At 39.7% G+C, this 9,595-nt stretch overlaps 1 protein-coding gene across 5 annotated transcripts in view; it reads right to left on the bottom strand.

Annotated features, from left to right (window-relative positions):
- Positions 1-9,595, bottom strand: part of RAD51B (RAD51 paralog B) — a 777,158-nt gene that overhangs the window by 512,146 nt on the left and 255,417 nt on the right. The gene's annotated exons all lie outside the window — the stretch shown is intronic.

Here is a 9,595-nt window from a genome sequence, read left to right as displayed (position 1 = left end):
CCCTCCCCCAATTAGCTGGGCCCTCCAGGCCCCCCCCCCCTGGCCGGGGTAATTTCCTTTTTTTTTTTTTTTTTTTTTTGGAGACGGAGTCTCGCTCTGCCGCCCAGGCTGGAGTGCAGTGGCACGATCTTGGCTCACTGCAAGCTCCGCCTCCCCGTTCACGCCATTCTTCTGCCTCCACCTCCGGGACTACAGGCTCCCGCCACCACGCCTGGCTAATTTTTTTTTGTATTTTTAGTAGAGATGGGGTTTCACCATGCTAGCAGCCAGGATGGTCTTTATCTCCTGACCTTGTGATCCGCCCGCCTGGGCCTCCCAGAGTGTTGGGATTACACGTGTGAGCCACCGCGCCAGGCCGAGTCTGTTTCTTTTATCTATAATATGCAGGTTGTAATTAGGAGTAAACAAAGTAAATATAAAGTGCTACTATGGTGTTTGGGTATGTGAATACCAAAATGAATGGGGATGGGGCAGGGCAGATACCAACGGAACTAATCAGAAAAATAAAAACAAAAAACAGTATACAGGAAATTGAAGGGAGGGAAGTACAGAATCCACATCTGGCAAAGAAAGACTTCTTTTTTTTCATCCCCATAAATACCAATGAGAAAGACTTCTTTATATTGTAACACAATTAAGTATGATCCCAAGAGAGGACAACTATTAATCTGACTGCATCATACTCTTCAAGGGCACTGGTGGGTTGAAAATAAGTTGAGAACACAGTTCTCAACCAAGACTTTTTTTAACCTTCTTTCAGTTGCAGGTAATTAGTGTTCAACGCTTGTTATAAATAGCAAAAACCTACACATCAAATGATAAATGTCAATGAAATAACTCATTCATCTAATTTCTAAGTAACCACCCACATATTGCTTCTGTGTATCATCAAACTTCTGATATAGGTAAAAGAACTCTTATGATAAATTACTTAATTATAAACCTATACTTGCCAGGAAAAGAATTTTAATTTCACAAGCAACAGAAAAAATAACTGGAACCTGCTCTCCATAGGAACTACTCAATCTGCCTTGTGGCAGATGTACACAAGCACTTGAAAAGAAACATCTGCTTTCCTTCTTATAGATAGCTTCACTTCAGGAAAAAAACATAAATTTCTGTTTATCACAAAATGCTTTAAAAACTAAGAAAGCATGGCCAGATGTAGTCATTTAGGAGCATTTTTCTTCCTTATAGGCATCTTACTCATGAATCAGAACAATTGAAATATTTGATTTCTACTTTTTTTCAATTAACTTTTTCCAGCTTTGCTCATCACTAACCTATTTTCTGGTCATCTCTCAAAATTATAATCACCCTGACTGTGGGGATAATCATACTCCTCAATCCAGGGTATACTATTATTATCCGTCTGTCCAAGGCCTCTGTTGGCTTGTTTTATTTTTTACCCCCTTTATCACTACTCCCCCATTTTCTCCTAAGCCTTAATAAGCAAAAACTTAATTGTATGGCATCTCTCTTTGGATATGGAGTGCTTCTTTGAAAAATATTAAGTGTTGTTTTATGTGTGTGTGTGTGTGTTTTAAATTTTCATAAATGGCAACATGCTATGAATAGCCTTCTTTTATATTTTTCATTAAATACTCTTTCAAAATGTATCCATGATACAGTATAGCCCTCCAGTTCATACCAAACTATCACACTGTATTTGAGAGTCTGAATATGCTACCTCAAACAATGCTGCTATAACCAAAGGTGACCTCAAGATGAATCAAGCCTGAATGTAAATGTGACTAACAGAAAAAAAAAGTCAGAAAATAACTCTGTGGCCCTAGACCCTAAAATTATAAAGTATAAGATTTTAGGCCAGGCGCAGTGGCTCATGCCTGTAATCCCAGCACTTTGGGAGGCCGAGGTGGGTGGATCACAAGGTCAGGAGATCGAGACCATGGTGAAACCCCGTCTCTACTACAAATACAAAAAATTAGCCAGGCGCTGTGGCGGGGGCCTGTAGTCCCAGCTAGTCGGGAGGCTGAGGCAGGAGAATAGCGTGAACCCGGGAGGCGGAGCTTGCAGTGAGCCAAGATCATGCCACTGCACTCCAGCCTGGGCGACAGTGCGAGACTCTATCTCAAAAAAAAAAAAAGATTTTAAAAAGTGGTATGTTTGACCAACTCAAAATTAAGATCTACCTCAACATGAAATCTTAAATCAAGTCACAATAATAATAAGCCAAATAACTAACTAGTTATATAAAGAGGTACTCAATTTCATTAGTAATCAGAGAAATGCAACTTAAAATTAAATACCACTTTACACCTACTAGTTTGGAAAAAAGAGAAAGTCTAAACATAAAATGTTGGCAAAGAAGTAGGGCAGCAGGAGTGTTCTTACACAACTGGTGGGCTGTAGACTGGTACAGCCATTCCAGAAAGCAATCTGGCAGGATTTAGTGACCTTCAGAATGTGTATGCTTGATGACCCTACAACCCTGCCCCACAGTACATACCCTGCAGAGTACCAGGATGTTCCTCACATCATTGTTTGCAGTAGCAAGGAGGAAGAGACAATCTACTTTTTTTGTAAATGCAGTATAAAATTATATAGACTCAGACTATGAAAAAATATATATCTTATTTCCATTAACATTTTTTAAAAAGTAAAAAACTGGGCATGTTTGCAAACCTGAAGTACAAACCAAAAATAACATCATACATTTGCACATGTATATTATTTTACTATAGAATCAAAGGGAACTTTTCTTAAATAACTGAATATTCTCTACAAATGAAGGCCCTAAGTCTCATACAGTCTTAAAAGTATTATTTAAATGTCATGGCAATAAGTTTTGAAACTTAAAGAAATTTAGTACAATCTATTAAAAGCTAATCTTAACCTGTTACTGTAACTATGATGTAAAAATGAAGGATAAGAGAGTTGGATTTTCTAAAGTTATGCTGGTCATTCAACACCAAAAGATCCCTATTTTTATTTGCCCAAGTTGCTTTAAAATAAGCATAATAATCTGTTCCCAAGAACTAAAGCACATCAGTGCTAGAAGATTAACAAGATGCAATGCTCTGAGTACTCCAAAGTCTTGATATAAAGGTCTGATGAACCCTATGTTCATGTTAGCGTCTCACTTTAGTAGAGTTCACGTGCATACACATGGCTCTAGAGTGACTGGGTTTTAAATAAGAAAATAATTTGGCCACTCTGGAAAACCAGAAAAAATAACTTGAATTTTAAATATGTAACTCAGTTTTTTATAGCACCTCTAGTTTCTACTTACTTTCCTAAACTTTATATATAAATCTAAAATAATATCATTTACAGCATAAAACCCCACATACATAAATCTAAAATGGTATCATTTAGGGCATGAAAGCCCACAAATACCTGCTGCCTATATCTCTTACAAGAAATTACTATCTTGAAGTGTAATTTAAATACAAAAGGTCTTTGCCAAAGTCCGCATTTTCACACACACACAAACATTTACCTGACACAGAGGCTACCAAAAGAACCACATTCAGAGGAGGGGGAAAAGGGGATGGGAGGGCATGTGCAAAATGCAAATCTGGTACTTGGCATGGTCTCAATTTGAGAGGCCCAGGCAGATTGGGATGTATGGCTTTGTTCCATCAAAAGGTCGTTTGAAGCACACTATTTTATTTTTATAGGAGGGTATTGAGTTCTGAGGTCTCTGATACACCCCAGGGAGCCAGCAAAAGCTAGTCTCAACCCTGTGCCAGCCCCCTGCTGGGTCACTAATGAAGATGGAGAACTGTGAGTGCACCCAAATAAAACACAGGAAAAGGCGAAAAAGGACTCCAAGCTGGGTCCGTTCCTTTTATTCCAGAGGAGCAACCTTTTCTGTACTTAGGGACTAATGAGTCGTGAACAGGAGAGGGGAACAAATCACACAGTACATTACCAGGAGGGACAACACCGTCAGCCTTTGTGTTCAGTAGCTGGTTCAGTTTTCAGAGCATTTCCCAGCAAGGACCAAAAGCAACTTGAACAAAGGAAACAGCGGTTAGATACTTGAACTGTCTCCATTAATACTCCAGAGAATTGGGTGCTTCAAAGTTGGAGTGACTAGTGAGAGTGGGGAGAGGATATAGGTAAGGGGGCCCAGGAAAAAAAAAATGATGGCTTTATATGAAAAGTTCATGAAAAAGAGAAAATGAGAAATATTTTTAAAACTTGTTTTTCAGAGTTGTTATTTTGAAAGTTCTGTCCTTTCTAAGGACATGAGCTCTGATCCCTCCACAGACTTTTAAAGGGAGAACAGTAATGAAGCATAAGAAGGTATTTTATTTTCCATCCTCACCACTTAATTAGGAAGGGCATTTAAGGTGTTCAAAGTTTTAATTGCCTTCTCCCCCACCCCAGCCTCCTTCTTCAGTTACACCATACAGCAACTGAGCCAGAGCCCAGACAGACATCTGAAGCTTCTCTCAAGCAGGAAAAAACACCAGCACAATTACCCCAGACACCATTTATTTCTCTCCCCCACTTCCTTCATCCCCCGCCTTTCCATCTCAATCTCCCCCCACCTCTCTCTCTCTCTCACTGTCACACACACACACACACACACACGATCCCATAACACTGCTAGTACACAGAAAGCTTTCCCGGCATAATTGATAGCAGCAAATGCTGCAACATGAGAATGTTTCTAATAATCTGAAAGAAAAGAAGAAGAAGAAAAAAGAGGGAGAAAAAAATTAGGAGTTATTAGACAAAAGAGAAGTTGAAACAGCTCTCAATTAAAAAAAAAACAAACAAAAACAAAAAACGCCTTCTAACTGAGACACATTCATGGAAAACGAAGCGATCCAAATTGGTCATGGTAAAAGAGTAAATTTGATTTATTTCCACATACCTTAAAAAGTCTAGAATTTTACCTCTTTTCTCTATATTTACTATGATGGCATGTAGGTCAGTAAAAGATGTTTTAGTAGGGCCAGGATTGTAACAAAACCTTTGTCCTTACAAAAACTTATACCAAAGACATCACCAATAATCGCCCTTAGATTCATGGAGAAATGAGACCCTTGATTTTGATCTGGAATTCTAACAATAAATTCTAACAGTAAGTGCTCATTTAGGTCCCTAGAGTAGTAAATAATAGTTTAATTATTTTAAGTCAATAAAAATAGTATCAGTTCTTATTTATTTAATATCAACAATGTAATGGTACATATACATGACCTTTAATTCTAACCATGATGCACGTTAGACATTAGCAGGTAATGTCACAGAGAGTAAATGACTCTGTAACATCCTTACAGGATGTTCAAGGCCCCATAGCTCAATCAGTGATAGAGCCAGATTTTTTTTCTGATTCCATAGCCTACTTTCTTTCTGTTAAACCACAGAAGAAAGTGAGCTGTAGTCAGCCCTTTAACATTTGAACAGAATAGTTTTCTAAGTATAATACTATAATAACCCGGAGTTTTCTACAATCAGTAATCCATCATATAGACCAATCATGATAAATCATAATGGGAATGATATCTTTGCTAATTAAGGTAGACTGGCTACAGGTGATCTCCAGATTGTACTTTGACAATTGGAAAAGTCTCCAGAGGGTCTCAGAACACCATGCTACTTTGATTATTAGACTAGAATTAGGCCCCAAACCCTAACCTAATCCATACGCTCAGGGTCCAATTCTAGAACATGCCTGCTACCCAAAATAAAGAGCATTATCAAATTAATGGAATCTCTGGGGATCAGTGGATCCTAGGGAATCAGAAATATCAGAAATGGGCTGTCACAGGCATCTCTTTTGTTTTGTTTTTTTTTTTGAGATGGAGTTTCGCTCTTGTTGCCCAAGCTGGAATGCAATGGTGCAATCTCGGCTCATGCAACCTCCACCGCCTGGGTTCAAGTGATTCGCAGCTCAGCCTCCCAAGTAGCTGAGATTACAGGCATGCGCCACCACACCCGGCTAATTTTGTATTTTTAGTAGAGATAGGGTTTCACCATGTTAGTCAGGCTGGTCTCAAACTCCTGACCTCAGGTGATCCACCCACCTCGACCTCCCAAAGTGATGGAATTACACGCGTAAGCCACCACGCCTGACCCCAGGCATCTTTTAATGCCTGTCATTCTGAACTTTCAGGAAGCCCCAGAAGCATTATTCCCTCAAGAAGCCCCCAATATTAGAAGTTAATCCTAATAGAATATACCTTTCTCATCACCAGTAACATCCCTTGACTTTGGAGGGTATCCATCCTAAGATTAATTCTCCCTGTGCTTTGGATTCATCCCATCTCAAGTTGCCCCATTTCTCCACTCTCATATCAACCTCTACGTCTCCTTGACTCCTTATCAGCATCTAAATATGCTCAAGCCCACATGCCCTCCCCCCTCCCCATACGGAAGGGGGGCAAGGAAGTGCTGGGAAGGGGAGGGCGTGGTCCCTGGCGAGGGCTCTACCCCCAGGTCTGTGCCCACGGGCATAGGTGATGTTAGGCACTTCTGCCTTGGCACCCAAATGTTGTATTTCCCAATACCTCCCTGGCCCATCACGCCCCCATCCTGTGCCTATAAAAACCCTGAGACCCTAGCAAGGGGACACACACATGGCTGGATGTTGAGAGGAGCACACGAGCCGAGGAACACACGGGCAGCTGAACTGCAAGAGGAATGCACCAACAGGCACCGGCACACTAGCAAGCCAACAACGCTGAGTTTGGCTGGGACGGTCGTTGGAAAGCCTGGGCCTCTAGGCAGCCCAACTCCAGGAGAAAACCTTCCCACTCCATCCCCCTTCTGGCTTCCCCCATCTGCTGAGAGCTACCTCCACTCAATAAAACCTTGCACTCATTCTCCAAGCCCACGAGTGATTCAATTCTTCCATTACACCAAGGCAAGAAGCCTGGGATACAGAAAGCCCTCTGTCCTTGAGATAAGGAAGGGAGTCGAATTGAGCTAACATAAGCCACCTACAGACGGCAAAAGCTAAAAGAGCACTCTGTGACACACACCCACTGGGGCTTCAGCTGTAAACATTCACCCCTAGACACTGCCATGGGGTCAGAGCCCCCACAGCCTGCCCATCTAAGCTCCCCTAGAGGTTTGAGCAGCAGGAAGAAGCGAGCCACTCCCCACTGTGGCAGGCCCTGCAAGGGGGACAAGGGAACTTTTCCCATTTCAATACCACCTTCACATACCATCTTCAGTCTCTTCTTTATAGCCAGAATGCATGAAAGCATGACCTCCCACCTCCCATGATCTTATCCAGTCACCTCCCACTTACTCTTTAACCAAATTTACGGAACTCTTGAAACTACCAGACTACCAAAAAGGCTTTAAAAAGGCCACTGACGCTTTCTAGTTACAAAATCCAATGGTTTCTTTTTTTTTGTTTTTTTTTTTGAAACAATCTTTTTGTATTTTACTTGAACTCTTAGCTGAATTCAAAACCATAAAACACTCCCTTCTTTTGGAAACTCTCTTCCTTTGGCTTCCTTAACTATACACTCCTGATTTTCCTCATATTTCTCCAGTCCCTCCTCTCTTCAGTTCCTTGAATAAGCTGCTCATAAGGTTGCTATGCGAGGCCCTCCTCTTATTCATTCTCCTTGGACAATGTTATCTACTTCCTTGATTTCAATTAAACCAGCTATAGATCCTGAAGAATACATAATCTATACATCCAGCCTAAATCTGTGTCTCTAGAAATGCAGACACTGTCAAAAGAACAGGGGGTACAATAAGGAATAAAACAGACACGATCCCTTTATTTCCCAAGTTCACTGTCTAACCCTTCCTTGTGGATGTCTTGAAGGCACCTCCAATTGGAAATGTCAAAAGCTGAAGTCAATTATCTGCTCCTATTCCAAAAGAAAGGACAAGTTTTCCTACTCTAGTCCTCATCTTAATGAAAGCAACCATTATTCACCTGGAAATTATTCTTGACTCCTTCCTTTCTCCAATTAATCACCAAATCCTAATGTTTCACCTTCTAAAAATCTCTGCACAAAATTTCTTATAATTCCACTGTCACTACCAAAACCCAAGCAACCATCATTTCTCACCAGTGGTACAGCTAGCAGCTTCTTAACTGGTCTACCATCAGACTTATTATTCACTGATTTTTTTTTTTTTTTTGACATACTGCCATAAGAAACATATAGCAGCGTACAAGTCATCAGTATTGACGCAGACATATATATAGCAGGGGTTCAATATATTTTTGTTGAATGAATGAATCAATCAACCAACCAACCAACCAATCCAGACCCCAAGGGTTACCTTTGCTGTTTCTTCAAAAATGTCCCCCAAATTGAGCAGTGGTCTTTGGAAAACAAAATATTACCCCCACATTTATGCTTTTGTTTTGCTCTGCACCTCATGATTACAAATATTGCGGAAGTGCATCAGACTGATGAATGCTGTTCTGGATCCACATTTAAACTCCAGTTGTGTAGGACCACCATGTATGTCCACAGCAGTTGTTCTGAACTGGGGACAATTTTGTCCCCCAAGGGAGTGTTGCTACTGGCATCTAGTAGGTAGAAGTCAGAGATGCTGCTAAATATCCTACAATGTACAGAACAGCCCCCAGTGACAAGGAATTATCTAGTACAAAATGCCCAGGTCTATAGTTTCAAAAACAAGGCACTACCAAAAGCACTACTTCAAAATATCACCAGATTAGGAGGTTACAACAAGACAATAAACCAGTTAACTTCCTCTGTAAAATGAGATACGACACTTTCCATTTTCTAGGGTAAAAGTTAATGGGTTTCTCAGATTAAAAAAAAATAGGATAAAGTTTAAATAATGCCTTAGTGTTCCAACTTCAGGAATTTTAAAAATATTTACAATAAGTTCTATTAAGATGTATTAATTTCTTTACTGAAGGCTTCATTCTTTTTCTGCTCACTCCCAGCAAAAATAAACACAATAACAAAATACCCCAACATGCACACATGTACACACACAATGTCTTATCATTGCTTCTTACAGCTTTGGGAAACAAAAAGATTGTTTCTTTCTCATGTTCCCTCTCTATCTTTTTCAGTCTCTCTATTTAACCAACCATGATGTTGGTTATGGAGTTGTAGAGTAAGTTAATACAGTTCATAAAGTACTTATGGAGTAAGTTGTATTGTCTGTTGTACGTGTTAATGTGCTCCCATTCTCAAGATAAAAAATAAATAAGCAGAATTCTTCATGTTTCTCTCAGAAAACAAAACAAAAAGTGCCAAAACCCTAAATTAATATGCTTTACTTGCATGAATGGCAACTGATTTTTTTTTCTGACAATCAAGAAATATGAAATAAATATTCTTCATTTTTATCTTTAATAAATAACCATCAAAACAATGCTAATATATATTAGTCCTAATGACTTTTTCTACTTTCTTTCCTAGATATCACGTTTTTAAGTATTGTACAATTTTCTGCACAACATCAGAGTAGGCTAAGAAACCAGCAGTTATGATACAATGAGTGAGAAATTTAGGGGAAAAGAATACTCCAGTGATTATCAAAACCTCCATTGCTTGCTGTGACAATATTCCTTTTTTGTGCTACACGCAATATTATCAAGATTTAGAGTAATCTGACATAAGTCAACAAACCTGCTCAATGACTTTGTTGTCTGATT

Source organism: Rhinopithecus bieti, unplaced genomic scaffold (assembly GCF_001698545.2).
Source record: "Rhinopithecus bieti isolate Rb0 unplaced genomic scaffold, ASM169854v2 scaffold_11252, whole genome shotgun sequence".
In the NCBI taxonomy this organism is placed as follows: domain Eukaryota; kingdom Metazoa; phylum Chordata; class Mammalia; order Primates; family Cercopithecidae; genus Rhinopithecus; species Rhinopithecus bieti.
The sequence above is the reverse complement of the archived record's forward strand: the minus strand, read 5'-3'. Positions and strand labels throughout refer to the sequence as shown.